General features: G+C 47.2%; 45 non-coding genes across 45 annotated transcripts; all 45 read right to left on the reverse strand.

Annotated features, from left to right (window-relative positions):
• Positions 1-1,431: 1,431 nt before the first annotated feature.
• trnaq-cug (transfer RNA glutamine (anticodon CUG)) lies at positions 1,432-1,503 on the reverse strand. Its single transcript has one exon. It is a non-coding gene; the product is annotated as a tRNA-Gln (tRNA).
• Positions 1,504-1,918: 415 nt separating this feature from the next.
• trnap-cgg (transfer RNA proline (anticodon CGG)) lies at positions 1,919-1,990 on the reverse strand. The gene has a single exon. It is a non-coding gene; the product is annotated as a tRNA-Pro (tRNA).
• A 398-nt stretch (positions 1,991-2,388) lies between these two features.
• Positions 2,389-2,460, reverse strand: trnap-agg (transfer RNA proline (anticodon AGG)). The gene has a single exon. It is a non-coding gene; the product is annotated as a tRNA-Pro (tRNA).
• A 482-nt stretch (positions 2,461-2,942) lies between these two features.
• trnaq-cug (transfer RNA glutamine (anticodon CUG)) lies at positions 2,943-3,014 on the reverse strand. Its single transcript has one exon. It is a non-coding gene; the product is annotated as a tRNA-Gln (tRNA).
• A 415-nt stretch (positions 3,015-3,429) lies between these two features.
• Positions 3,430-3,501, reverse strand: trnap-cgg (transfer RNA proline (anticodon CGG)). The gene has a single exon. It is a non-coding gene; the product is annotated as a tRNA-Pro (tRNA).
• Positions 3,502-3,899: 398 nt separating this feature from the next.
• On the reverse strand, positions 3,900-3,971 carry trnap-agg (transfer RNA proline (anticodon AGG)). The gene has a single exon. It is a non-coding gene; the product is annotated as a tRNA-Pro (tRNA).
• A 492-nt stretch (positions 3,972-4,463) lies between these two features.
• Positions 4,464-4,535, reverse strand: trnaq-cug (transfer RNA glutamine (anticodon CUG)). Its single transcript has one exon. It is a non-coding gene; the product is annotated as a tRNA-Gln (tRNA).
• Positions 4,536-4,950: 415 nt separating this feature from the next.
• trnap-cgg (transfer RNA proline (anticodon CGG)) lies at positions 4,951-5,022 on the reverse strand. The gene has a single exon. It is a non-coding gene; the product is annotated as a tRNA-Pro (tRNA).
• A 398-nt stretch (positions 5,023-5,420) lies between these two features.
• On the reverse strand, positions 5,421-5,492 carry trnap-agg (transfer RNA proline (anticodon AGG)). The gene has a single exon. It is a non-coding gene; the product is annotated as a tRNA-Pro (tRNA).
• Positions 5,493-5,984: 492 nt separating this feature from the next.
• trnaq-cug (transfer RNA glutamine (anticodon CUG)) lies at positions 5,985-6,056 on the reverse strand. The gene has a single exon. It is a non-coding gene; the product is annotated as a tRNA-Gln (tRNA).
• A 415-nt stretch (positions 6,057-6,471) lies between these two features.
• On the reverse strand, positions 6,472-6,543 carry trnap-cgg (transfer RNA proline (anticodon CGG)). The gene has a single exon. It is a non-coding gene; the product is annotated as a tRNA-Pro (tRNA).
• A 398-nt stretch (positions 6,544-6,941) lies between these two features.
• On the reverse strand, positions 6,942-7,013 carry trnap-agg (transfer RNA proline (anticodon AGG)). Its single transcript has one exon. It is a non-coding gene; the product is annotated as a tRNA-Pro (tRNA).
• Positions 7,014-7,495: 482 nt separating this feature from the next.
• Positions 7,496-7,567, reverse strand: trnaq-cug (transfer RNA glutamine (anticodon CUG)). Its single transcript has one exon. It is a non-coding gene; the product is annotated as a tRNA-Gln (tRNA).
• A 415-nt stretch (positions 7,568-7,982) lies between these two features.
• Positions 7,983-8,054, reverse strand: trnap-cgg (transfer RNA proline (anticodon CGG)). Its single transcript has one exon. It is a non-coding gene; the product is annotated as a tRNA-Pro (tRNA).
• A 398-nt stretch (positions 8,055-8,452) lies between these two features.
• Positions 8,453-8,524, reverse strand: trnap-agg (transfer RNA proline (anticodon AGG)). Its single transcript has one exon. It is a non-coding gene; the product is annotated as a tRNA-Pro (tRNA).
• A 492-nt stretch (positions 8,525-9,016) lies between these two features.
• On the reverse strand, positions 9,017-9,088 carry trnaq-cug (transfer RNA glutamine (anticodon CUG)). The gene has a single exon. It is a non-coding gene; the product is annotated as a tRNA-Gln (tRNA).
• Positions 9,089-9,503: 415 nt separating this feature from the next.
• Positions 9,504-9,575, reverse strand: trnap-cgg (transfer RNA proline (anticodon CGG)). The gene has a single exon. It is a non-coding gene; the product is annotated as a tRNA-Pro (tRNA).
• A 400-nt stretch (positions 9,576-9,975) lies between these two features.
• Positions 9,976-10,047, reverse strand: trnap-agg (transfer RNA proline (anticodon AGG)). Its single transcript has one exon. It is a non-coding gene; the product is annotated as a tRNA-Pro (tRNA).
• A 492-nt stretch (positions 10,048-10,539) lies between these two features.
• Positions 10,540-10,611, reverse strand: trnaq-cug (transfer RNA glutamine (anticodon CUG)). Its single transcript has one exon. It is a non-coding gene; the product is annotated as a tRNA-Gln (tRNA).
• A 415-nt stretch (positions 10,612-11,026) lies between these two features.
• Positions 11,027-11,098, reverse strand: trnap-ugg (transfer RNA proline (anticodon UGG)). The gene has a single exon. It is a non-coding gene; the product is annotated as a tRNA-Pro (tRNA).
• Positions 11,099-11,496: 398 nt separating this feature from the next.
• trnap-agg (transfer RNA proline (anticodon AGG)) lies at positions 11,497-11,568 on the reverse strand. The gene has a single exon. It is a non-coding gene; the product is annotated as a tRNA-Pro (tRNA).
• A 492-nt stretch (positions 11,569-12,060) lies between these two features.
• trnaq-cug (transfer RNA glutamine (anticodon CUG)) lies at positions 12,061-12,132 on the reverse strand. The gene has a single exon. It is a non-coding gene; the product is annotated as a tRNA-Gln (tRNA).
• Positions 12,133-12,547: 415 nt separating this feature from the next.
• On the reverse strand, positions 12,548-12,619 carry trnap-cgg (transfer RNA proline (anticodon CGG)). The gene has a single exon. It is a non-coding gene; the product is annotated as a tRNA-Pro (tRNA).
• A 398-nt stretch (positions 12,620-13,017) lies between these two features.
• Positions 13,018-13,089, reverse strand: trnap-agg (transfer RNA proline (anticodon AGG)). The gene has a single exon. It is a non-coding gene; the product is annotated as a tRNA-Pro (tRNA).
• A 492-nt stretch (positions 13,090-13,581) lies between these two features.
• On the reverse strand, positions 13,582-13,653 carry trnaq-cug (transfer RNA glutamine (anticodon CUG)). Its single transcript has one exon. It is a non-coding gene; the product is annotated as a tRNA-Gln (tRNA).
• Positions 13,654-14,068: 415 nt separating this feature from the next.
• trnap-cgg (transfer RNA proline (anticodon CGG)) lies at positions 14,069-14,140 on the reverse strand. The gene has a single exon. It is a non-coding gene; the product is annotated as a tRNA-Pro (tRNA).
• Positions 14,141-14,540: 400 nt separating this feature from the next.
• On the reverse strand, positions 14,541-14,612 carry trnap-agg (transfer RNA proline (anticodon AGG)). Its single transcript has one exon. It is a non-coding gene; the product is annotated as a tRNA-Pro (tRNA).
• A 492-nt stretch (positions 14,613-15,104) lies between these two features.
• On the reverse strand, positions 15,105-15,176 carry trnaq-cug (transfer RNA glutamine (anticodon CUG)). The gene has a single exon. It is a non-coding gene; the product is annotated as a tRNA-Gln (tRNA).
• Positions 15,177-15,591: 415 nt separating this feature from the next.
• trnap-ugg (transfer RNA proline (anticodon UGG)) lies at positions 15,592-15,663 on the reverse strand. Its single transcript has one exon. It is a non-coding gene; the product is annotated as a tRNA-Pro (tRNA).
• Positions 15,664-16,061: 398 nt separating this feature from the next.
• Positions 16,062-16,133, reverse strand: trnap-agg (transfer RNA proline (anticodon AGG)). Its single transcript has one exon. It is a non-coding gene; the product is annotated as a tRNA-Pro (tRNA).
• A 492-nt stretch (positions 16,134-16,625) lies between these two features.
• On the reverse strand, positions 16,626-16,697 carry trnaq-cug (transfer RNA glutamine (anticodon CUG)). The gene has a single exon. It is a non-coding gene; the product is annotated as a tRNA-Gln (tRNA).
• A 649-nt stretch (positions 16,698-17,346) lies between these two features.
• trnap-agg (transfer RNA proline (anticodon AGG)) lies at positions 17,347-17,418 on the reverse strand. Its single transcript has one exon. It is a non-coding gene; the product is annotated as a tRNA-Pro (tRNA).
• Positions 17,419-17,911: 493 nt separating this feature from the next.
• trnaq-cug (transfer RNA glutamine (anticodon CUG)) lies at positions 17,912-17,983 on the reverse strand. The gene has a single exon. It is a non-coding gene; the product is annotated as a tRNA-Gln (tRNA).
• Positions 17,984-18,398: 415 nt separating this feature from the next.
• trnap-cgg (transfer RNA proline (anticodon CGG)) lies at positions 18,399-18,470 on the reverse strand. Its single transcript has one exon. It is a non-coding gene; the product is annotated as a tRNA-Pro (tRNA).
• A 398-nt stretch (positions 18,471-18,868) lies between these two features.
• trnap-agg (transfer RNA proline (anticodon AGG)) lies at positions 18,869-18,940 on the reverse strand. Its single transcript has one exon. It is a non-coding gene; the product is annotated as a tRNA-Pro (tRNA).
• Positions 18,941-19,432: 492 nt separating this feature from the next.
• trnaq-cug (transfer RNA glutamine (anticodon CUG)) lies at positions 19,433-19,504 on the reverse strand. The gene has a single exon. It is a non-coding gene; the product is annotated as a tRNA-Gln (tRNA).
• A 404-nt stretch (positions 19,505-19,908) lies between these two features.
• trnap-cgg (transfer RNA proline (anticodon CGG)) lies at positions 19,909-19,980 on the reverse strand. Its single transcript has one exon. It is a non-coding gene; the product is annotated as a tRNA-Pro (tRNA).
• A 949-nt stretch (positions 19,981-20,929) lies between these two features.
• On the reverse strand, positions 20,930-21,001 carry trnaq-cug (transfer RNA glutamine (anticodon CUG)). Its single transcript has one exon. It is a non-coding gene; the product is annotated as a tRNA-Gln (tRNA).
• Positions 21,002-21,416: 415 nt separating this feature from the next.
• trnap-ugg (transfer RNA proline (anticodon UGG)) lies at positions 21,417-21,488 on the reverse strand. The gene has a single exon. It is a non-coding gene; the product is annotated as a tRNA-Pro (tRNA).
• Positions 21,489-21,886: 398 nt separating this feature from the next.
• On the reverse strand, positions 21,887-21,958 carry trnap-agg (transfer RNA proline (anticodon AGG)). Its single transcript has one exon. It is a non-coding gene; the product is annotated as a tRNA-Pro (tRNA).
• A 492-nt stretch (positions 21,959-22,450) lies between these two features.
• Positions 22,451-22,522, reverse strand: trnaq-cug (transfer RNA glutamine (anticodon CUG)). Its single transcript has one exon. It is a non-coding gene; the product is annotated as a tRNA-Gln (tRNA).
• Positions 22,523-22,938: 416 nt separating this feature from the next.
• Positions 22,939-23,010, reverse strand: trnap-cgg (transfer RNA proline (anticodon CGG)). Its single transcript has one exon. It is a non-coding gene; the product is annotated as a tRNA-Pro (tRNA).
• A 399-nt stretch (positions 23,011-23,409) lies between these two features.
• Positions 23,410-23,481, reverse strand: trnap-agg (transfer RNA proline (anticodon AGG)). Its single transcript has one exon. It is a non-coding gene; the product is annotated as a tRNA-Pro (tRNA).
• A 492-nt stretch (positions 23,482-23,973) lies between these two features.
• trnaq-cug (transfer RNA glutamine (anticodon CUG)) lies at positions 23,974-24,045 on the reverse strand. The gene has a single exon. It is a non-coding gene; the product is annotated as a tRNA-Gln (tRNA).
• An 865-nt stretch (positions 24,046-24,910) lies between these two features.
• trnap-agg (transfer RNA proline (anticodon AGG)) lies at positions 24,911-24,982 on the reverse strand. The gene has a single exon. It is a non-coding gene; the product is annotated as a tRNA-Pro (tRNA).
• Between the last annotated feature and the right edge of the window lie 113 nt (positions 24,983-25,095).

Genomic DNA, 25,095 nt, shown 5'->3' on the forward strand with positions numbered 1-25,095 from the left:
TGTCAGTTCGTCTGTCTGAAGTGTAGAAAACACTCAAGGAGGCTCTGCGAAAAGCAACTAACCAGCAAGCATCAGAATGGTGTCTGAAAAGCATTCACGGCTCCACTCTGAGTAAACCCGGGATCGAACCAGGGACCTTTAAATCTTCAGTGTAATGCTCTCCGAACCTTGTAAACCAATATTGAGAAAAACATCAAAGCAAAGGACACGAGCCTCCAGTCAACCGCAAACGGCTACCCTGCATGGCAGCCAATCTGAGCCATCTCAGACACATTCACTTCTGTTGTACAAAGTTTAAATTGCAGATGAGGAACTGAGAACAGGGAGAAGTTGGCGTGAAAACATGCAGGTGTATTATTGGCCGAAAGAAGGCAGAACGGTCTGCTACTTTTCAGTAAGATGCTCAATGTGGGCTCGTCCGGGATTTGAACCCGGGACCGCTCTCACCCGAAGCGAGAATTATACCCCTAGACCAACGAGCCACCATGTTCCCAGATACTACTCAAAAAAAGGAGCTGCAAAGCGAGGTCTCTGGGATTTGAGCTTGGGCCCTCTCGCTCCCATACCAGCAATAAAACAAAAAAAACACACCCCATAACCGACAAGCCCTCAGATGCTCCTGCAACTAGCAAACGCAAGATGAAGGCTCACAGCGCCGTGAAGCGATCCAAGAATGCTTGGGCTGCATTCCTAAACCAATGTTTAGAAAAATGTCAAGGCAAAGTTTAAACTGCAGATGAGGAACTAAGAAGAGCAGCGAGATGTGGGCATGAAAACATGCAGTCGCAGCTTTAGTCTACTTGACAGTGGCGTATGTTTGGCCCAAGAATGGCAGAATGGACTGAAACTGCTCTAGAAAAGAGGCTGCAAAGACAGAAGAGGGCTCGTCCGGGATTTGAACCCGGGACCTCTCGCACCCTAAGCGAGAATCAACGAGCCACAGGTTGCTGTTCGGTAAAGGCCAATTTGCTACGTATTTCACTCTGCTCGACGCTACGGTCGCTCTAACATCCTGCCTCTGTAGCTGACAAGGGCAGAATTAGAGCTCATGCACTGACCAGATTTCTGAGAAACTCCATTTTTACGTACCTGCTCTAGCTTGGCCTGCCCTCGTAGATAAATGTTGATTAAAACATCAACGACAAAACACATAAGCTGAATTTAACAGCAGAAATCTACACCGTGGCACTGCCACACAAATCTTGCTGATGAGAAGCTGTCTGAGGTCTGTAATCCTGCTCCACAGAGGATCAGATGACATCTGTCTGCTCAATTTAGTTCCTGCTTAGTTTTATTTGAGTTCTAGATGGTTTGGAGGCCATGGTTAAAGGAGGCCAGTTTAGCAATACATTTAAAGACACACTGTCAGAGACAAAATTGTGACATAAGCCCAAGCTCCTCCATGCCAAACACTGCCAGACAGACTCTTGAAGGTTCCACCGAGATTTGAACTCGGATTGCTGGATTCAGAGTCCAGAGTGCTAACCGTTACACCATGGAACCAACAGTGTCAGTTCGTCTGTCTGAAGTGTAGAAAACACTCAAGGAGGCTCTGCGAAAAGCAACTAACCAGCAAGCATCAGAATGGTGTCTGAAAAGCATTCACGGCTCCACTCTGAGTAAACCCGGGATCGAACCAGGGACCTTTAAATCTTCAGTGTAACGCTCTCCGAACCTTGTAAACCAATATTGAGAAAAACATCAAAGCAAAGGACACGAGCCTCCAGTCAACCGCAAACGGCTACCCTGCATGGCAGCCAATCTGAGCCATCTCAGACACATTCACTTCTGTTGTACAAAGTTTAAATTGCAGATGAGGAACTGAGAACAGGGAGAAGTTGGCGTGAAAACATGCAGGTGTATTATTGGCCGAAAGAAGGCAGAACGGTCTGCTACTTTTCAGTAAGATGCTCAATGTGGGCTCGTCCGGGATTTGAACCCGGGACCTCTCGCACCCGAAGCGAGAATCATACCCCTAGACCAACGAGCCACCATGTTCCCAGATACTACTCAAAAAAAGGAGCTTCAAAGCGAGGTCTCTGGGATTTGAGCTTGGGCCCTCTCGCTCCCATACCAGCAATAAAACAAAAAAAACACACCCCATAACCGACAAGCCCTCAGATGCTCCTGCAAATAGCAAACGCAAGATGAAGGCTCACAGCGCCGTGAAGCGATCCAAGAATGCTTGGGCTGCATTCCTAAACCAATGTTTAGAAAAATTTCAAGGCAAAGTTTAAACTGCAGATGAGGAACTAAGAAGAGCAGCGAGATGTGGGCATGAAAACATGCAGTCGCAGCTTTAGTCTACTTGACAGTGGCGTATGTTTGGCCCAAGAATGGCAGAATGGACTGAAACTGCTCTAGAAAAGAGGCTGCAAAGACAGAAGAGGGCTCGTCCGGGATTTGAACCCGGGACCTCTCGCACCCTAAGCGAGAATCATACCCCTAGACCAACGAGCCACAGGTTGCTGTTCGGTAAAGGCCAATTTGCTACGTATTTCACTATGCTCGACGCTACGGTCGCTCTAACATCCTGCCTCTGTATCTGACAAGGGCAGAATTAGAGCTCATGCACTGACCAGATTTCTGAGAAACTCCATTTTTACGTACCTGCTCTAGCTTGGCCTGCCCTCGTAGATAAATGTTGATTAAAACATCAACGACAAAACACATAAGCTGAATTTAACAGCAGAAATCTACACCGTGGCACTGCCACACAAATCTTGCTGATGAGAAGCTGTCTGAGGTCTGTAATCCTGCTCCACAGAGGATCAGATGACATCTGTCTGCTCAATTTAGTTCCTGCTTAGTTTTATTTGAGTTCTAGATGGTTTGGAGGCCATGGTTAAAGGAGGTCAGTTTAGCAATACATTTAAAGACACACTGTCAGAGACAAAATTGTGACATAAGCCCAAGCTCCTCCATGCCAAACAGACTCTTGAAGGTTCCACCGAGATTTGAACTCGGATTGCTGGATTCAGAGTCCAGAGTGCTAACCGTTACACCATGGAACCAACAGTGTCAGTTCGTCTGTCTGAAGTGTAGAAAACACTCAAGGAGGCTCTGCGAAAAGCAACTAACCAGCAAGCATCAGAATGGTGTCTGAAAAGCATTCACGGCTCCACTCTGAGTAAACCCGGGATCGAACCAGGGACCTTTTAATCTTCAGTGTAACGCTCTCCGAACCTTGTAAACCAATATTGAGAAAAACATCAAAGCAAAGGACACAAGCCTCCAGTCAACCGCAAACGGCTACCCTGCATGGCAGCCAATCTGAGCCATCTCAGACACATTCACTTCTGTTGTACAAAGTTTAAATTGCAGATGAGGAACTGAGAACAGGGAGAAGTTGGCGTGAAAACATGCAGGTGTATTATTGGCCGAAAGAAGGCAGAACGGTCTGCTACTTTTCAGTAAGATGCTCAATGTGGGCTCGTCCGGGATTTGAACCCGGGACCTCTCGCACCCGAAGCGAGAATCATACCCCTAGACCAACGAGCCACCATGTTCCCAGATCCTACTCAAAAAAAGGAGCTGCAAAGCGAGGTCTCTGGGATTTGAGCTTGGGCCCTCTCGCTCCCATACCAGCAATAAAACAAAAAAAACACACCCCATAACCGACAAGCCCTCAGATGCTCCTGCAACTAGCAAACGCAAGATGAAGGCTCACAGCGCCGTGAAGCGATCCAAGAATGCTTGGGCTGCATTCCTAAACCAATGTTTAGAAAAATGTCAAGGCAAAGTTTAAACTGCAGATGAGGAACTAAGAAGAGCAGCGAGATGTGGGCATGAAAACATGCAGTCGCAGCTTTAGTCTACTTGACAGTGGCGTATGTTTGGCCCAAGAATGGCAGAATGGACTGAAACTGCTCTAGAAAAGAGGCTGCAAAGACAGAAGAGGGCTCGTCCGGGATTTGAACCCGGGACCTCTCGCACCCTAAGCGAGAATCATACCCCTAGACCAACGAGCCACAGGTTGCTGTTTGGTAAAGGCCAATTTGCTACGTATTTCACTCTGCTCGACGCTACGGTCGCTCTAACATCCTGCCTCTGTAGCTGACAAGGGCAGAATTAGAGCTCATGCACTGACCAGATTTCTGAGAAACTCCATTTTTACGTACCTGCTCTAGCTTGGCCTGCCCTCGTAGATAAATGTTGATTAAAACATCAACGACAAAACACATAAGCTGAATTTAACAGCAGAAATCTACACCGTGGCACTGCCACACAAATCTTGCTGATGAGAAGCTGTCTGAGGTCTGTAATCCTGCTCCACAGAGGATCAGATGACATCTGTCTGCTCAATTTAGTTCCTGCTTAGTTTTATTTGAGTTCTAGATGGTTTGGAGGCCATGGTTAAAGGAGGCCAGTTAAGCAATACATTTAAAGACACACTGTCAGAGACAAAATTGTGACATAAGCCCAAGTTCCTCCATGCCAAACACTGCCAGACAGACTCTTGAAGGTTCCACCGAGATTTGAACTCGGATTGCTGGATTCAGAGTCCAGAGTGCTAACCGTTACACCATGGAACCAACAGTGTCAGTTCGTCTGTCTGAAGTGTAGAAAACACTCAAGGAGGCTCTGCGAAAAGCAACTAACCAGCAAGCATCAGAATGGTGTCTGAAAAGCATTCACGGCTCCACTCTGAGTAAACCCGGGATCGAACCAGGGACCTTTAAATCTTCAGTGTAACGCTCTCCGAACCTTGTAAACCAATATTGAGAAAAACATCAAAGCAAAGGACACGAGCCTCCAGTCAACCGCAAACGGCTACCCTGCATGGCAGCCAATCTGAGCCATCTCAGACACATTCACTTCTGTTGTACAAAGTTTAAATTGCAGATGAGGAACTGAGAACAGGGAGAAGTTGGCGTGAAAACATGCAGGTGTATTATTGGCCGAAAGAAGGCAGAACGGTCTGCTACTTTTCAGTAAGATGCTCAATGTGGGCTCGTCCGGGATTTGAACCCGGGACCTCTCGCACCCGAAGCGAGAATCATACCCCTAGACCAACGAGCCACCATGTTCCCAGATCCTACTCAAAAAAAGGAGCTGCAAAGCGAGGTCTCTGGGATTTGAGCTTGGGCCCTCTCGCTCCCATACCAGCAATAAAACAAAAAAAACACACCCCATAACCGACAAGCCCTCAGATGCTCCTGCAACTAGCAAACGCAAGATGAAGGCTCACAGCGCCGTGAAGCGATCCAAGAATGCTTGGGCTGCATTCCTAAACCAATGTTTAGAAAAATGTCAAGGCAAAGTTTAAACTGCAGATGAGGAACTAAGAAGAGCAGCGAGATGTGGGCATGAAAACATGCAGTCGCAGCTTTAGTCTACTTGACAGTGGCGTATGTTTGGCCCAAGAATGGCAGAATGGACTGAAACTGCTCTAGAAAAGAGGCTGCAAAGACAGAAGAGGGCTCGTCCGGGATTTGAACCCGGGACCTCTCGCACCCTAAGCGAGAATCATACCCCTAGACCAACGAGCCACAGGTTGCTGTTCGGTAAAGGCCAATTTGCTACGTATTTCACTCTGCTCGACGCTACGGTCGCTCTAACATCCTGCCTCTGTAGCTGACAAGGGCAGAATTAGAGCTCATGCACTGACCAGATTTCTGAGAAACTCCATTTTTACGTACCTGCTCTAGCTTGGCCTGCCCTCGTAGATAAATGTTGATTAAAACATCAACGACAAAACACATAAGCTGAATTTAACAGCAGAAATCTACACCGTGGCACTGCCACACAAATCTTGCTGATGAGAAGCTGTCTGAGGTCTGTAATCCTGCTCCACAGAGGATCAGATGACATCTGTCTGCTCAATTTAGTTCCTGCTTAGTTTTATTTGAGTTCTAGATGGTTTGGAGGCCATGGTTAAAGGAGGCCAGTTTAGCAATACATTTAAAGACACACTGTCAGAGACAAAATTGTGACATAAGCCCAAGTTCCTCCATGCCAAACACTGCCAGACAGACTCTTGAAGGTTCCACCGAGATTTGAACTCGGATTGCTGGATTCAGAGTCCAGAGTGCTAACCGTTACACCATGGAACCAACAGTGTCAGTTCGTCTGTCTGAAGTGTAGAAAACACTCAAGGAGGCTCTGCGAAAAGCAACTAACCAGCAAGCATCAGAATGGTGTCTGAAAAGCATTCACGGCTCCACTCTGAGTAAACCCGGGATCGAACCAGGGACCTTTAAATCTTCAGTGTAACGCTCTCCGAACCTTGTAAACCAATATTGAGAAAAACATCAAAGCAAAGGACACGAGCCTCCAGTCAACCGCAAACGGCTACCCTGCATGGCAGCCAATCTGAGCCATCTCAAACACATTCACTTCTGTTGTACAAAGTTTAAATTGCAGATGAGGAATTGAGAACAGGGAGAAGTTGGCGTGAAAACATGCAGGTGTATTATTGGCCGAAAGAAGGCAGAACGGTCTGCTACTTTTCAGTAAGATGCTCAATGTGGGCTCGTCCGGGATTTGAACCCGGGACCTCTCGCACCCGAAGCGAGAATCATACCCCTAGACCAACGAGCCACCATGTTCCCAGATACTACTCAAAAAAAGGAGCTTCAAAGCGAGGTCTCTGGGATTTGAGCTTGGGCCCTCTCGCTCCCATACCAGCAATAAAACAAAAAAAACACACCCCATAACCGACAAGCCCTCAGATGCTCCTGCAAATAGCAAACGCAAGATGAAGGCTCACAGCGCCGTGAAGCGATCCAAGAATGCTTGGGCTGCATTCCTAAACCAATGTTTAGAAAAATTTCAAGGCAAAGTTTAAACTGCAGATGAGGAACTAAGAAGAGCAGCGAGATGTGGGCATGAAAACATGCAGTCGCAGCTTTAGTCTACTTGACAGTGGCGTATGTTTGGCCCAAGAATGGCAGAATGGACTGAAACTGCTCTAGAAAAGAGGCTGCAAAGACAGAAGAGGGCTCGTCCGGGATTTGAACCCGGGACCTCTCGCACCCTAAGCGAGAATCATACCCCTAGACCAACGAGCCACAGGTTGCTGTTCGGTAAAGGCCAATTTGCTACGTATTTCACTATGCTCGACGCTACGGTCGCTCTAACATCCTGCCTCTGTATCTGACAAGGGCAGAATTAGAGCTCATGCACTGACCAGATTTCTGAGAAACTCCATTTTTACGTACCTGCTCTAGCTTGGCCTGCCCTCGTAGATAAATGTTGATTAAAACATCAACGACAAAACACATAAGCTGAATTTAACAGCAGAAATCTACACCGTGGCACTGCCACACAAATCTTGCTGATGAGAAGCTGTCTGAGGTCTGTAATCCTGCTCCACAGAGGATCAGATGACATCTGTCTGCTCAATTTAGTTCCTGCTTAGTTTTATTTGAGTTCTAGATGGTTTGGAGGCCATGGTTAAAGGAGGTCAGTTTAGCAATACATTTAAAGACACACTGTCAGAGACAAAATTGTGACATAAGCCCAAGCTCCTCCATGCCAAACAGACTCTTGAAGGTTCCACCGAGATTTGAACTCGGATTGCTGGATTCAGAGTCCAGAGTGCTAACCGTTACACCATGGAACCAACAGTGTCAGTTCGTCTGTCTGAAGTGTAGAAAACACTCAAGGAGGCTCTGCGAAAAGCAACTAACCAGCAAGCATCAGAATGGTGTCTGAAAAGCATTCACGGCTCCACTCTGAGTAAACCCGGGATCGAACCAGGGACCTTTAAATCTTCAGTGTAACGCTCTCCGAACCTTGTAAACCAATATTGAGAAAAACATCAAAGCAAAGGACACGAGCCTCCAGTCAACCGCAAACGGCTACCCTGCATGGCAGCCAATCTGAGCCATCTCAGACACATTCACTTCTGTTGTACAAAGTTTAAATTGCAGATGAGGAACTGAGAACAGGGAGAAGTTGGCGTGAAAACATGCAGGTGTATTATTGGCCGAAAGAAGGCAGAACGGTCTGCTACTTTTCAGTAAGATGCTCAATGTGGGCTCGTCCGGGATTTGAACCCGGGACCTCTCGCACCCGAAGCGAGAATCATACCCCTAGACCAACGAGCCACCATGTTCCCAGATCCTACTCAAAAAAAGGAGCTGCAAAGCGAGGTCTCTGGGATTTGAGCTTGGGCCCTCTCGCTCCCATACCAGCAATAAAACAAAAAAAACACACCCCATAACCGACAAGCCCTCAGATGCTCCTGCAACTAGCAAACGCAAGATGAAGGCTCACAGCGCCGTGAAGCGATCCAAGAATGCTTGGGCTGCATTCCTAAACCAATGTTTAGAAAAATGTCAAGGCAAAGTTTAAACTGCAGATGAGGAACTAAGAAGAGCAGCGAGATGTGGGCATGAAAACATGCAGTCGCAGCTTTAGTCTACTTGACAGTGGCGTATGTTTGGCCCAAGAATGGCAGAATGGACTGAAACTGCTCTAGAAAAGAGGCTGCAAAGACAGAAGAGGGCTCGTCCGGGATTTGAACCCGGGACCTCTCGCACCCTAAGCGAGAATCATACCCCTAGACCAACGAGCCACAGGTTGCTGTTCGGTAAAGGCCAATTTGCTACGTATTTCACTCTGCTCGACGCTACGGTCGCTCTAACATCCTGCCTCTGTAGCTGACAAGGGCAGAATTAGAGCTCATGCACTGACCAGATTTCTGAGAAACTCCATTTTTACGTACCTGCTCTAGCTTGGCCTGCCCTCGTAGATAAATGTTGATTAAAACATCAACGACAAAACACATAAGCTGAATTTAACAGCAGAAATCTACACCGTGGCACTGCCACACAAATCTTGCTGATGAGAAGCTGTCTGAGGTCTGTAATCCTGCTCCACAGAGGATCAGATGACATCTGTCTGCTCAATTTAGTTCCTGCTTAGTTTTATTTGAGTTCTAGATGGTTTGGAGGCCATGGTTAAAGGAGGCCAGTTTAGCAATACATTTAAAGACACACTGTCAGAGACAAAATTGTGACATAAGCCCAAGTTCCTCCATGCCAAACACTGCCAGACAGACTCTTGAAGGTTCCACCGAGATTTGAACTCGGATTGCTGGATTCAGAGTCCAGAGTGCTAACCGTTACACCATGGAACCAACAGTGTCAGTTCGTCTGTCTGAAGTGTAGAAAACACTCAAGGAGGCTCTGCGAAAAGCAACTAACCAGCAAGCATCAGAATGGTGTCTGAAAAGCATTCACGGCTCCACTCTGAGTAAACCCGGGATCGAACCAGGGACCTTTAAATCTTCAGTGTAACGCTCTCCGAACCTTGTAAACCAATATTGAGAAAAACATCAAAGCAAAGGACACGAGCCTCCAGTCAACCGCAAACGGCTACCCTGCATGGCAGCCAATCTGAGCCATCTCAAACACATTCACTTCTGTTGTACAAAGTTTAAATTGCAGATGAGGAATTGAGAACAGGGAGAAGTTGGCGTGAAAACATGCAGGTGTATTATTGGCCGAAAGAATGCAGAACGGTCTGCTACTTTTCAGTAAGATGCTCAATGTGGGCTCGTCCGGGATTTGAACCCGGGACCTCTCGCACCCGAAGCGAGAATCATACCCCTAGACCAACGAGCCACCATGTTCCCAGATACTACTCAAAAAAAGGAGCTGCAAAGCGAGGTCTCTGGGATTTGAGCTTGGGCCCTCTCGCTCCCATACCAGCAATAAAACAAAAAAAAAACACACCCCATAACCGACAAGCCCTCAGATGCTCCTGCAACTAGCAAACGCAAGATGAAGGCTCACAGCGCCGTGAAGCGATCCAAGAATGCTTGGGCTGCATTCCTAAACCAATGTTTAGAAAAATGTCAAGGCAAAGTTTAAACTGCAGATGAGGAACTAAGAAGAGCAGCGAGAAGTGGGCATGAAAACATGCAGTCGCAGCTTTAGTCTACATGACAGTGGCGTATGTTTGGCCCAAGAATGGCAGAATGGACTGAAACTGCTCTAGAAAAGAGGCTGCAAAGACAGAAGAGGGCTTGTCCGGGATTTGAACCCGGGACCTCTCGCACCCTAAGCGAGAATCATACCCCTAGACCAACGAGCCACAGGTTGCTGTTCGGTAAAGGCCAATTTGCTACGTATTTCACTCTGCTCGACGCTACGGTCGCTCTAACATCCTGCCTCTGTAGCTGACAAGGGCAGAATTAGAGCTCATGCACTGACCAGATTTCTGAGAAACTCCATTTTTACGTACCTGCTCTAGCTTGGCCTGCCCTCGTAGATAAATGTTGATTAAAACATCAACGACAAAACACATAAGCTGAATTTAACAGCAGAAATCTACACCGTGGCACTGCCACACAAATCTTGCTGATGAGAAGCTGTCTGAGGTCTGTAATCCTGCTCCACAGAGGATCAGATGACATCTGTCTGCTCAATTTAGTTCCTGCTTAGTTTTATTTGAGTTCTAGATGGTTTGGAGGCCATGGTTAAAGGAGGCCAGTTTAGCAATACATTTAAAGACACACTGTCAGAGACAAAATTGTGACATAAGCCCAAGCTCCTCCATGCCAAACAGTGCCAGACAGACTCTTGAAGGTTCCACCGAGATTTGAACTCGGATTGCTGGATTCAGAGTCCAGAGTGCTAACCGTTACACCATGGAACCAACAGTGTCAGTTCGTCTGTCTGAAGTGTAGAAAACACTCAAGGAGGCTCTGCGAAAAGCAACTAACCAGCAAGCATCAGAATGGTGTCTGAAAAGCATTCACGGCTCCACTCTGAGTAAACCCGGGATCGAACCAGGGACCTTTAAATCTTCAGTGTAACGCTCTCCGAACCTTGTAAACCAATATTGAGAAAAACATCAAAGCAAAGGACACGAGCCTCCAGTCAACCGCAAACGGCTACCCTGCATGGCAGCCAATCTGAGCCATCTCAGACACATTCACTTCTGTTGTACAAAGTTTAAATTGCAGATGAGGAACTGAGAACAGGTAGAAGTTGGCGTGAAAACATGCAGGTGTATTATTGGCCGAAAGAAGGCAGAACGGTCTGCTACTTTTCAGTAAGATGCTCAATGTGGGCTCGTCCGGGATTTGAACCCGGGACCTCTCGCACCCAAAGCGAGAATCATACCCCTAGACCAACGAGCCACCATGTTCCCAGATACTACTCAAAAAAAGGAGCTGCAAAGCGAGGTCTCTGGGATTTGAGCTTGGGCCCTCTCGCTCCCATACCAGCAATAAAACAAAAAAAACACACCCCATAACCGACAAGCCCTCAGATGCTCCTGCAACTAGCAAACGCAAGATGAAGGCTCACAGCGCCGTGAAGCGATCCAAGAATGCTTGGGCTGCATTCCTAAACCAATGTTTAGAAAAATGTCAAGGCAAAGTTTAAACTGCAGATGAGGAACTAAGAAGAGCAGCGAGATGTGGGCATGAAAACATGCAGTCGCAGCTTTAGTCTACTTGACAGTGGCGTATGTTTGGCCCAAGAATGGCAGAATGGACTGAAACTGCTCTAGAAAAGAGGCTGCAAAGACAGAAGAGGGCTCGTCCGGGATTTGAACCCGGGACCTCTCGCACCCTAAGCGAGAATCATACCCCTAGACCAACGAGCCACAGGTTGCTGTTTGGTAAAGGCCAATTTGCTACGTATTTCACTCTGCTCGACGCTACGGTCGCTCTAACATCCTGCCTCTGTAGCTGACAAGGGCAGAATTAGAGCTCATGCACTGACCAGATTTCTGAGAAACTCCATTTTTACGTACCTGCTCTAGCTTGGCCTGCCCTCGTAGATAAATGTTGATTAAAACATCAACGACAAAACACATAAGCTGAATTTAACAGCAGAAATCTACACCGTGGCACTGCCACACAAATCTTGCTGATGAGAAGCTGTCTGAGGTCTGTAATCCTGCTCCACAGAGGATCAGATGACATCTGTCTGCTCAATTTAGTTCCTGCTTAGTTTTATTTGAGTTCTAGATGGTTTGGAGGCCATGGTTAAAGGAGGCCAGTTAAGCAATACATTTAAAGACACACTGTCAGAGACAAAATTGTGACATAAGCCCAAGTTCCTCCATGCCAAACACTGCCAGACAGACTCTTGAAGGTTCCACCGAGATTTGAACTCGGATTGCTGGATTCAGAGTCCAGAGTGCTAACCGTTACACCATGGAACCAACAGTGTCAGTTCGTCTGTCTGAAGTGTAGAAAACACTCAAGGAGGCTCTGCGAAAAGCAACTAACCAGCAAGCATCAGAATGGTGTCTGAAAAGCATTCACGGCTCCACTCTGAGTAAACCCGGGATCGAACCAGGGACCTTTAAATCTTCAGTGTAACGCTCTCCGAACCTTGTAAACCAATATTGAGAAAAACATCAAAGCAAAGGACACGAGCCTCCAGTCAACCGCAAACGGCTACCCTGCATGGCAGCCAATCTGAGCCATCTCAGACACATTCACTTCTGTTGTACAAAGTTTAAATTGCAGATGAGGAACTGAGAACAGGGAGAAGTTGGCGTGAAAACATGCAGGTGTATTATTGGCCGAAAGAAGGCAGAACGGTCTGCTACTTTTCAGTAAGATGCTCAATGTGGGCTCGTCCGGGATTTGAACCCGGGACCTCTCGCACCCGAAGCGAGAATCATACCCCTAGACCAACGAGCCACCATGTTCCCAGATCCTACTCAAAAAAAGAAGCTGCAAAGCGAGGTCTCTGGGATTTGAGCTTGGGCCCTCTCGCTCCCATACCAGCAATAAAACAAAAAAAACACACCCCATAACCGACAAGCCCTCAGATGCTCCTGCAACTAGCAAACGCAAGATGAAGGCTCACAGCGCCGTGAAGCGATCCAAGAATGCTTGGGCTGCATTCCTAAACCAATGTTTAGAAAAATGTCAAGGCAAAGTTTAAACTGCAGATGAGGAACTAAGAAGAGCAGCGAGATGTGGGCATGAAAACATGCAGTCGCAGCTTTAGTCTACTTGACAGTGGCGTATGTTTGGCCCAAGAATGGCAGAATGGACTGAAACTGCTCTAGAAAAGAGGCTGCAAAGACAGAAGAGGGCTCGTCCGGGATTTGAACCCGGGACCTCTCGCACCCTAAGCGAGAATCATACCCCTAGACCAACGAGCCACAGGTTGCTGTTCGGTAAAGGCCAATTTGCTACGTATTTCACTCTGCTCGACGCTACGGTCGCTCTAACATCCTGCCTCTGTAGCTGACAAGGGCAGAATTAGAGCTCATGCACTGACCAGATTTCTGAGAAACTCCATTTTTACGTACCTGCTCTAGCTTGGCCTGCCCTCGTAGATAAATGTTGATTAAAACATCAACGACAAAACACATAAGCTGAATTTAACAGCAGAAATCTACACCGTGGCACTGCCACACAAATCTTGCTGATGAGAAGCTGTCTGAGGTCTGTAATCCTGCTCCACAGAGGATCAGATGACATCTGTCTGCTCAATTTAGTTCCTGCTTAGTTTTATTTGAGTTCTAGATGGTTTGGAGGCCATGGTTAAAGGAGGCCAGTTTAGCAATACATTTAAAGACACACTGTCAGAGACAAAATTGTGACATAAGCCCAAGTTCCTCCATGCCAAACACTGCCAGACAGACTCTTGAAGGTTCCACCGAGATTTGAACTCGGATTGCTGGATTCAGAGTCCAGAGTGCTAACCGTTACACCATGGAACCAACAGTGTCAGTTCGTCTGTCTGAAGTGTAGAAAACACTCAAGGAGGCTCTGCGAAAAGCAACTAACCAGCAAGCATCAGAATGGTGTCTGAAAAGCATTCACGGCTCCACTCTGAGTAAACCCGGGATCGAACCAGGGACCTTTAAATCTTCAGTGTAACGCTCTCCGAACCTTGTAAACCAATATTGAGAAAAACATCAAAGCAAAGGACACGAGCCTCCAGTCAACCGCAAACGGCTACCCTGCATGGCAGCCAATCTGAGCCATCTCAGACACATTCACTTCTGTTGTACAAAGTTTAAATTGCAGATGAGGAATTGAGAACAGGGAGAAGTTGGCGTGAAAACATGCAGGTGTATTATTGGCCGAAAGAATGCAGAACGGTCTGCTACTTTTCAGTAAGATGCTCAATGTGGGCTCGTCCGGGATTTGAACCCGGGACCTCTCGCACCCGAAGCGAGAATCATACCCCTAGACCAACGAGCCACCATTTTCCTAGATACTACTCAAAAAAAGGAGCTGCAAAGCGAGGTCTCTGGGATTTGAGCTTGGGCCCTCTCGCTCCCATACCAGCAATAAAACAAAAAAAAAACACACCCCATAACCGACAAGCCCTCAGATGCTCCTGCAACTAGCAAACGCAAGATGAAGGCTCACAGCGCCGTGAAGCGATCCAAGAATGCTTGGGCTGCATTCCTAAACCAATGTTTAGAAAAATGTCAAGGCAAAGTTTAAACTGCAGATGAGGAACTAAGAAGAGCAGCGAGAAGTGGGCATGAAAACATGCAGTCGCAGCTTTAGTCTACATGACAGTGGCGTATGTTTGGCCCAAGAATGGCAGAATGGACTGAAACTGCTCTAGAAAAGAGGCTGCAAAGACAGAAGAGGGCTTGTCCGGGATTTGAACCCGGGACCTCTCGCACCCTAAGCGAGAATCATACCCCTAGACCAACGAGCCACAGGTTGCTGTTCGGTAAAGGCCAATTTGCTACGTATTTCACTCTGCTCGACGCTACGGTCGCTCTAACATCCTGCCTCTGTAGCTGACAAGGGCAGAATTAGAGCTCATGCACTGACCAGATTTCTGAGAAACTCCATTTTTACGTACCTGCTCTAGCTTGGCCTGCCCTCGTAGATAAATGTTGATTAAAACATCAACGACAAAACACATAAGCTGAATTTAACAGCAGAAATCTACACCGTGGCACTGCCACACAAATCTTGCTGATGAGAAGCTGTCTGAGGTCTGTAATCCTGCTCCACAGAGGATCAGATGACATCTGTCTGCTCAATTTAGTTCCTGCTTAGTTTTATTTGAGTTCTAGATGGTTTGGAGGCCATGGTTAAAGGAGGCCAGTTTAGCAATACATTTAAAGACACACTGTCAGAGACAAAATTGTGACATAAGCCCAAGCTCCTCCATGCCAAACAGTGCCAGACAGACTCTTGAAGGTTCCACCGAGATTTGAACTCGGATTGCTGGATTCAGAGTCCAGAGTGCTAACCGTTACACCATGGAACCAACAGTGTCAGTTCGTCTGTCTGAAGTGTAGAAAACACTCAAGGAGGCTCTGCGAAAAGCAACTAACCAGCAAGCATCAGAATGGTGTCTGAAAAGCATTCACGGCTCCACTCTGAGTAAACCCGGGATCGAACCAGGGACCTTTAACTCTTCAGTGTAACGCTCTCCGAACCTTGTAAACCAATATTGAGAAAAACATCAAAGCAAAGGACACGAGCCTCCAGTCAACCGCAAACGGCTACCCTGCATGGCAGCCAATCTGAGCCATCTCAGACACATTCACTTCTGTTGTACAAAGTTTAAATTGCAGATGAGGAACTGAGAACAGGTAGAAGTTGGCGTGAAAACATGCAGGTGTATTATTGGCCGAAAGAAGGCAGAACGGTCTGCTACTTTTCAGTAAGATGCTCAATGTGGGCTCGTCCGGGATTTGAACCCGGGACCTCTCGCACCCAAAGCGAGAATCATACCCCTAGACCAACGAGCCACCATGTTCCCAGATACTACTCAAAAAAAGGAGCTGCAAAGCGAGGTCTCTGGGATTTGAGCTTGGGCCCTCTCGCTCCCATACCAGCAATAAAACAAAAAAAACACACCCCATAACCGACAAGCCCTCAGATGCTCCTGCAACTAGCAAACGCAAGATGAAGGCTCACAGCGCCGTGAAGCGATCCAAGAATGCTTGGGCTGCATTCCTAAACCAATGTTTAGAAAAATGTCAAGGCAAAGTTTAAACTGCAGATGAGGAACTAAGAAGAGCAGCGAGATGTGGGCATGAAAACATGCAGTCGCAGCTTTAGTCTACTTGACAGTGGCGTATGTTTGGCCCAAGAATGGCAGAATGGACTGAAACTGCTCTAGAAAAGAGGCTGCAAAGACAGAAGAGGGCTCGTCCGGGATTTGAACCCGGGACCTCTCGCACCCTAAGCGAGAATCATACCCCTAGACCAACGAGCCACAGGTTGCTGTACGGTAAAGGCCAATTTGCTACGTATTTCACTCTGCTCGACGCTACGGTCGCTCTAACATCCTGCCTCTGTAGCTTACAAGGGCAGAATTAGAGCTCATGCACTGACCAGATTTCTGAGAAACTCCATTTTTACGTACCTGCTCTAGCTTGGCCTGCCCTCGTAGATAAATGTTGATTAAAACATCAACGACAAAACACATAAGCTGAATTTAACAGCAGAAATCTACACCGTGGCACTGCCACACAAATCTTGCTGATGAGAAGCTGTCTGAGGTCTGTAATCCTGCTCCACAGAGGATCAGATGACATCTGTCTGCTCAATTTAGTTCCTGCTTAGTTTTATTTGAGTTCTAGATGGTTTGGAGGCCATAGTTAAAGGAGGCCAGTTTAGCAATACATTTAAAGACACACTGTCAGAGACAAAATTGTGACATAAGCCCAAGCTCCTCCATGCCAAACACTGCCAGACAGACTCTTGAAGGTTCCACCAAGATTTGAACTCGGATTGCTGGATTCAGAGTCCAGAGTGCTAACCGTTACACCATGGAACCAACAGTGTCAGTTCGTCTGTCTGAAGTGTAGAAAACACTCAAGGAGGCTCTGCGAAAAGCAACTAACCAGCAAGCATCAGAATGGTGTCTGAAAAGCATTCACGGCTCCACTCTGAGTAAACCCGGGATCGAACCACGGACCTTTAAATCTTCAGTGTAACGCTCTCCGAACCTTGTAAACCAATATTGAGAAAAACATCAAAGCAAAGGACACGAGCCTCCAGTCAACCGCAAACGGCTACCAACGAGCCACCATGTTCCCAGATAATACTCAAAAAAAGGAGCTGCAAAGCGAGGTCTCTGGGATTTGAGCTTGGGCCCTCTCGCTCCCATACCAGCAATAAAACAAAAAAAACATACCCCATAACCGACAAGCCCTCAGATGCTCCTGCAACTAGCAAACGCAAGATGAAGGCTCACAGCGCCGTGAAGCGATCCAAGAATGCTTGGGCTGCATTCCTAAACCAATGTTTAGAAAAATGTCAAGGCAAAGTTTAAACTGCAGATGAGGAACTAAGAAGAGCAGCGAGATGTGGGCATGAAAACATGCAGTCGCAGCTTTAGTCTACTTGACAGTGGCGTATGTTTGGCCCAAGAATGGCAGAATGGACTGAAACTGCTCTAGAAAAGAGGCTGCAAAGACAGAAGAGGGCTCGTCCGGGATTTGAACCCGGGACCTCTCGCACCCTAAGCGAGAATCATACCCCTAGACCAACGAGCCACAGGTTGCTGTTCGGTAAAGGCCAATTTGCTACGTATTTCACTCTGCTCGACGCTACGGTCGCTCTAACATCCTGCCTCTGCAGCTGACAAGGGCAGAATTAGAGCTCATGCACTGACCAGATTTCTGAGAAACTCCATTTTTACGTACCTGCTCTAGCTTGGCCTGCCCTCGTAGATAAATGTTGATTAAAACATCAACGACAAAACACATAAGCTGAATTTAACAGCAGAAATCTACACCGTGGCACTGCCACACAAATCTTGCTGATGAGAAGCTGTCTGAGGTCTGTAATCCTGCTCCACAGAGGATCAGATGACATCTGTCTGCTCAATTTAGTTCCTGCTTAGTTTTATTTGAGTTCTAGATGGTTTGGAGGCCATGGTTAAAGGAGGCCAGTTTAGCAAATACATTTAAAGACACACTGTCAGAGACAAAATTGTGACATAAGCCCAAGCTCCTCCATGCCAAACACTGCCAGACAGACTCTTGAAGGTTCCACCGAGATTTGAACTCGGATTGCTGGATTCAGAGTCCAGAGTGCTAACCGTTACACCATGGAACCAACAGTGTCAGTTCGTCTGTCTGAAGTGTAGAAAACACTCAAGGAGGCTCTGCGAAAAGCAACTAACCAGCAAGCATCAGAATGGTGTCTGAAAAGCATTCACGGCTCCACTCTGAGTAAACCCGGGATCGAACCAGGGACCTTTAAATCTTCAGTGTAACGCTCTCCGAACCTTGTAAACCAATATTGAGAAAAACATCAAAGCAAAGGACACGAGCCTCCAGTCAACCGCAAACGGCTACCCTGCATGGCAGCCAATCTGAGCCATCTCAGACACATTCACTTCTGTTGTACAAAGTTTAAATTGCAGATGAGGAACTGAGAACAGGGAGAAGTTGGCGTGAAAACATGCAGGTGTATTATTGGCCGAAAGAAGGCAGAACGGTCTGCTACTTTTCAGTAAGATGCCCAATGTGGGCTCGTCCGGGATTTGAACCCGGGACCTCTCGCACCCGAAGCGAGAATCATACCCCTAGACCAACGAGCCACCATGTTCCCAGATAATACTCAAAAAAAGGAGCTGCAAAGCGAGGTCTCTGGGATTTGAGCTTGGGCCCTCTCGCTCCCATACCAGCAATAAAACAAAAAAAACACACCCCATAACCGACAAGCCCTCAGATGCTCCTGCAACTAGCAAACGCAAGATGAAGGCTCACAGCGCCGTGAAGCGATCCAAGAATGCTTGGGCTGCATTCCTAAACCAATGTTTAGAAAAATGTCAAGGCAAAGTTTAAACTGCAGATGAGGAACTAAGAAGAGCAGCGAGATGTGGGCATGAAAACATGCAGTCGCAGCTTTAGTCTACTTGACAGTGGCGTATGTTTGGCCCAAGAATGGCAGAATGGACTGAAACTGCTCTAGAAAAGAGGCTGCAAAGACAGAAGAGGGCTCGTCCGGGATTTGAACCCGGGACCTCTCGCACCCTAAGCGAGAATCATACCCCTAGACCAACGAGCCACAGGTTGCTGTTCGGTAAAGGCCAATTTGCTACGTATTTCACTCTGCTCGACGCTACGGTCGCTCTAACATCCTGCCTCTGCAGCTGACAAGGGCAGAATTAGAGCTCATGCACTGACCAGATTTCTGAGAAACTCCATTTTTACGTACCTGCTCTAGCTTGGCCTGCCCTCGTAGATAAATGTTGATTAAAACATTAACGACAAAACACATAAGCTGAATTTAACAGCAGAAATCTACACCGTGGCACTGCCACACAAATCTTGCTGATGAGAAGCTGTCTGAGGTCTGTAATCCTGCTCCACAGAGGATCAGATGACATCTGTCTGCTCAATTTAGTTCCTGCTTAGTTTTATTTGAGTTCTAGATGGTTTGGAGGCCATGGTTAAAGGAGGCCAGTTTAGCAATACATTTAAAGACACACTGTCAGAGACAAAATTGTGACATAAACCCAAGCTCCTCCATGCCAAACACTGCCAGACAGACTCTTGAAGGTTCCACCGAGATTTGAACTCGGATTGCTGGATTCAGAGTCCAGAGTGCTAACCGTTACACCATGGAACCAACAGTGTCAGTTCGTCTGTCTGAAGTGTAGAAAACACTCAAGGAGGCTCTGCGAAAAGCAACTAACCAGCAAGCATCAGAATGGTGTCTGAAAAGCATTCACGGCTCCACTCTGAGTAAACCCGGGATCGAACCAGGGACCTTTTAATCTTCAGTGTAACGCTCTCCGAACCTTGTAAACCAATATTGAGAAAAACATCAAAGCAAAGGACACGAGCCTCCAGTCAACCGCAAACGGCTACCCTGCATGGCAGCCAATCTGAGCCATCTCAGACACATTCACTTCTGTTGTACAAAGTTTAAATTGCAGATGAGGAACTGAGAACAGGGAGAAGTAGGCGTGAAAACATGCAGGTGTATTATTGGCCGAAAGGTCTGCTACTTTTCAGTAAGATGCTCAATGTGGGCTCGTCCGGGATTTGAACCCGGGACCTCTCGCACCCGAAGCGAGAATCATACCCCTAGACCAACGAGCCACCATGTTCCCAGATACTACTCAAAAAAAGGAGCTGCAAAGCGAGGTCTTTGGGATTTGAGCTTGGGCCCTCTCGCTCCCATACCAGCAATAAAACAAAAAAAACACACCCCATAACCGACAAGCCCTCAGATGCTCCTGCAACTAGCAAACGCAAGATGAAGGCTCACAGCGCCGTGAAGCGATCCAAGAATGCTTGGGCTGCATTCCTAAACCAATGTTTAGAAAAATGTCAAGGCAAAGTTTAAACTGCAGATGAGGAACTAAGAAGAGCAGCGAGATGTGGGCATGAAAACATGCAGTCGCAGCTTTAGTCTACTTGACAGTGGCGTATGTTTGGCCCAAGAATGGCAGAATGGACTGAAACTGCTCTAGAAAAGAGGCTGCAAAGACAGAAGAGGGCTCGTCCGGGATTTGAACCCGGGACCTCTCGCACCCTAAGTGAGAATCAACGAGCCACAGGTTGCTGTTCGGTAAAGGCCAATTTGCTACGTATTTCACTCTGCTCGACGCTACGGTCGCTCTAACATCCTGCCTCTGTAGCTGACAAGGGCAGAATTAGAGCTCATGCACTGACCAGATTTCTGAGAAACTCCATTTTTACGTACCTGCTCTAGCTTGGCCTGCCCTCGTAGATAAATGTTGATTAAAACATCAACGACAAAACACATAAGCTGAATTTAGCAGCAGAAATCTACACCGTGGCACTGCCACACAAATCTTGCTGATGATAAGCTGTCTGAGGTCTGTAATCCTGCTCCACAGAGGATCAGATGACATCTGTCTGCTCAATTTAGTTCCTGCTTAGTTTTATTTGAGTTCTAGATGGTTTGGAGGCCATGGCTAAAGGAGGCCAGTTTAGCAATACATTTAAAGACACACTGTCAGAGACAAAATTGTGACATAAGCCCAAGCTCCTCCATGCCAAACACTGCCAGACAGACTCTTGAAGGTTCCACCGAGATTTGAACTCGGATTGCTGGATTCAGAGTCCAGAGTGCTAACCGTTACACCATGGAACCAACAGTGTCAGTTCGTCTGTCTGAAGTGTAGAAAACACTCAAGGAGGCTCTGCGAAAAGCAACTAACCAGCAAGCATCAGAATGGTGTCTGAAAAGCATTCACGGCTCCACTCTGAGTAAACCCGGGATCGAACCAGGGACCTTTAAATCTTCAGTGTAACGCTCTCCGAACCTTGTAAACCAATATTGAGAAAAACATCAAAGCAAAGGACACGAGCCTCCAGTCAACCGCAAACGGCTACCCTGCATGGCAGCCAATCTGAGCCATCTCAGACACATTCACTTCTGTTGTACAAAGTTTAAATTGCAGATGAGGAACTGAGAACAGGGAGAAGTTGGCGTGAAAACATGCAGGTGTATTATTGGCCGAAAGAAGGCAGAATGGTCTGCTACTTTTCAGTAAGATGCTCAATGTGGGCTCGTCCGGGATTTGAACCCGGGACCTCTCGCACCCAAAGCGAGAATCATACCCCTAGACCAACGAGCCACCATGTTCCCAGATACTACTCAAAAAAAGGAGCTGCAAAGCGAGGTCTCTGGGATTTGAGCTTGGGCCCTCTCGCTCCCATACCAGCAATAAAACAAAAAAAACACACCCCATAACCGACAAGCCCTCAGATGCTCCTGCAACTAGCAAACGCAAGATGAAGGCTCACAGCGCCGTGAAGCGATCCAAGAATGCTTGGGCTGCATTCCTAAACCAATGTTTAGAAAAATGTCAAGGCAAAGTTTAAACTGCAGATGAGGAACTAAGAAGAGCAGCGAGATGTGGGCATGAAAACATGCAGTCGCAGCTTTAGTCTACTTGACAGTGGCGTATGTTTGGCCCAAGAATGGCAGAATGGACTGAAACTGCTCTAGAAAAGAGGCTGCAAAGACAGAAGAGGGCTCGTCCGGGATTTGAACCCGGGACCTCTCGCATCCTAAGCGAGAATCATACCCCTAGACCAACGAGCCACAGGTTGCTGTTCGGTAAAGGCCAATTTGCTACGTATTTCACTCTGCTCGACGCTACGGTCGCTCTAACATCCTGCCTCTGTAGCTGACAAGGGCAGAATTAGAGCTCATGCACTGACCAGATTTCTGAGAAACTCCATTTTTACGTACCTGCTCTAGCTTGGCCTGCCCTCGTAGATAAATGTTGATTAAAACATCAACGACAAAACACATAAGCTGAATTTAACAGCAGAAATCTACACCGTGGCACTGCCACACAAATCTTGCTGATGAGAAGCTGTCTGAGGTCTGTAATCCTGCTCCACAGAGGATCAGATGACATCTGTCTGCTCAATTTAGTTCCTGCTTAGTTTTATTTGAGTTCTAGATGGTTTGGAGGCCATGGTTAAAGGAGGCCAGTTTAGCAATACATTTAAAGACACACTGTCAGATACAAAATTGTGACATAAGCCCAAGCTCCTCCATGCCAAACACTGCCAGACAGACTCTTGAAGGTTCCACCGAGATTTGAACTCGGATTGCTGGATTCAGAGTCCAGAGTGCTAACCGTTACACCATGGAACCAACAGTGTCAGTTCGTCTGTCTGAAGTGTAGAAAACACTCAAGGAGGCTCTGCGAAAAGCAACTAACCAGCAAGCATCAGAATGGTGTCTGAAAAGCATTCACGGCTCCACTCTGAGTAAACCCGGGATCGAACCACAGACCTTTAAATCTTCAGTGTAACGCTCTCCGAACCTTGTAAACCAATATTGAGAAAAAACATCAAAGCAAAGGACACGAGCCTCCAGTCAACCGCAAACGGCTACCCTGCATGGCAGCCAATCTGAGCCATCTCAGACACATTCACTTCTGTTGTACAAAGTTTAAATTGCAGATGAGGAACTGAGAACAGGGAGAAGTTGGCGTGAAAACATGCAGGTGTATTATTGGCCGAAAGAAGGCAGAACGGTCTGCTACTTTTCAGTAAGATGCTCAATGTGGGCTCGTCCGGGATTTGAACCCGGGACCTCTCGCACCCGAAGCGAGAATCATACCCCTAGACCAACGAGCCACCATGTTCCCAGATACTACTCAAAAAAAAGGAGCTGCAAAGCGAGGTCTCTGGGATTTGAGCTTGGGCCCTCTCGCTCCCATACCAGCAATAAAACAAAAAAAACACACCCCATAACCGACAAGCCCTCAGATGCTCCTGCAACTAGCAAACGCAAGATGAAGGCTCACAGCGCCGTGAAGCGATCCAAGAATGCTTGGGCTGCATTCCTAAACCAATGTTTAGAAAAATGTCAAGGCAAAGTTTAAACTGCAGATGAGGAACTAAGAAGAGCAGCGAGATGTGGGCATGAAAACATGCAGTCGCAGCTTTAGTCTACTTGACAGTGGCGTATGTTTGGCCCAAGAATGGCAGAATGGACTGAAACTGCTCTAGAAAAGAGGCTGCAAAGACAGAAGAGGGCTCGTCCGGGATTTGAACCCGGGACCTCTCGCACCCTAAGCGAGAATCATACCCCTAGACCAACGAGCCACAGGTTGCTGTTCGGTAAAGGCCAATTTGCTACGTATTTCACTCTGCTCGACGCTACGGTCGCTCTAACATCCTGCCTCTGCAGCTGACAAGGGCAGAATTAGAGCTCATGCACTGACCAGATTTCTGAGAAACTCCATTTTTACGTACCTGCTCTAGCTTGGCCTGCCCTCGTAGTTAAATGTTGATTAAAACATCAACGACAAAACACATAAGCTGAATTTAACAGCAGAAATCTACACCGTGGCACTGCCACACAAATCTTGCTGATGAGAAGCTGTCTGAGGTCTGTAATCCTGCTCCACAGAGGATCAGATGACATCTGTCTGCTCAATTTAGTTCCTGCTTAGTTTTATTTGAGTTCTAGATGGTTTGGAGGCCATGGTTAAAGGAGGCCAGTTTAGCAATACATTTAAAGACACACTGTCAGAGACAAAATTGTGACATAAGCCGAAGCTCCTCCATGCCAAACACTGCCAGACAGACTCTTGAAGGTTCCACCGAGATTTGAACTCGGATTGCTGGATTCAGAGTCCAGAGTGCTAACCGTTACACCATGGAACCAACAGTGTCAGTTCATCTGTCTGAAGTGTAGAAAACACTCAAGGAGGCTCTGCGAAAAGCAACTAACCAGCAAGCATCAGAATGGTGTCTGAAAAGCATTCACGGCTCCACTCTGAGTAAACCTGGGATCGAACCAGGGACCTTTTAATCTTCAGTGTAACGCTCTCCGAACCTTGTAAACCAATATTGAGAAAAACATCAAAGCAAAGGACACGAGCCTCCAGTCAACCGCAAACGGCTACCCTGCATGGCAGCCAATCTGAGCCATCTCAGACACATTCACTTCTGTTGTACAAAGTTTAAATTGCAGATGAGGAACTGAGAACAGGGAGAAGTTGGCGTGAAAACATGCAGGTGTATTATTGGCCGAAAGAAGGCAGAACAGTCTGCTACTTTTCAGTCCGGGATTTGAACCCGGGACCTCTCGCACCCGAAGCGAGAATCATACCCCTAGACCAACGAGCCACCATGTTCCCAGATACTACTCAAAAAAAAAGGAGCTGCAAAGCGAGGTCTCTGGGATTTGAGCTTGGGCCCTCTCGCTCCCATACCAGCAATAAAACAAAAAAAACACACCCCATAACCGACAAGCCCTCAGATGCTCCTGCAACTAGCAAACGCAAGATGAAGGCTCACAGCGCCGTGAAGCGATCCAAGAATGCTTGGGCTGCATTCCTAAACCAATGTTTAGAAAAATGTCAAGGCAAAGTTTAAACTGCAGATGAGGAACTAAGAAGAGCAGCGAGATGTGGGCATGAAAACATGCAGTCGCAGCTTTAGTCTACTTGACAGTGGCGTATGTTTGGCCCAAGAATGGCAGAATGGACTGAAACTGCTCTAGAAAAGAGGCTGCAAAGACAGAAGAGGGCTCGTCCGGGATTTGAACCCGGGACCTCTCGCACCCTAAGCGAGAATCATACCCCTAGACCAACGAGCCACAGGTTGCTGTTCGGTAAAGGCCAATTTGCTACGTATTTCACTCTGCTCGACGCTACGGTCGCTCTAACATCCTGCCTCTGCAGCTGACAAGGGCAGAATTAGAGCTCATGC

The sequence above is a fragment of the Carassius gibelio genome, chromosome B3, assembly GCF_023724105.1.
Source record: "Carassius gibelio isolate Cgi1373 ecotype wild population from Czech Republic chromosome B3, carGib1.2-hapl.c, whole genome shotgun sequence".
Lineage (NCBI taxonomy): Eukaryota > Metazoa > Chordata > Actinopteri > Cypriniformes > Cyprinidae > Carassius > Carassius gibelio.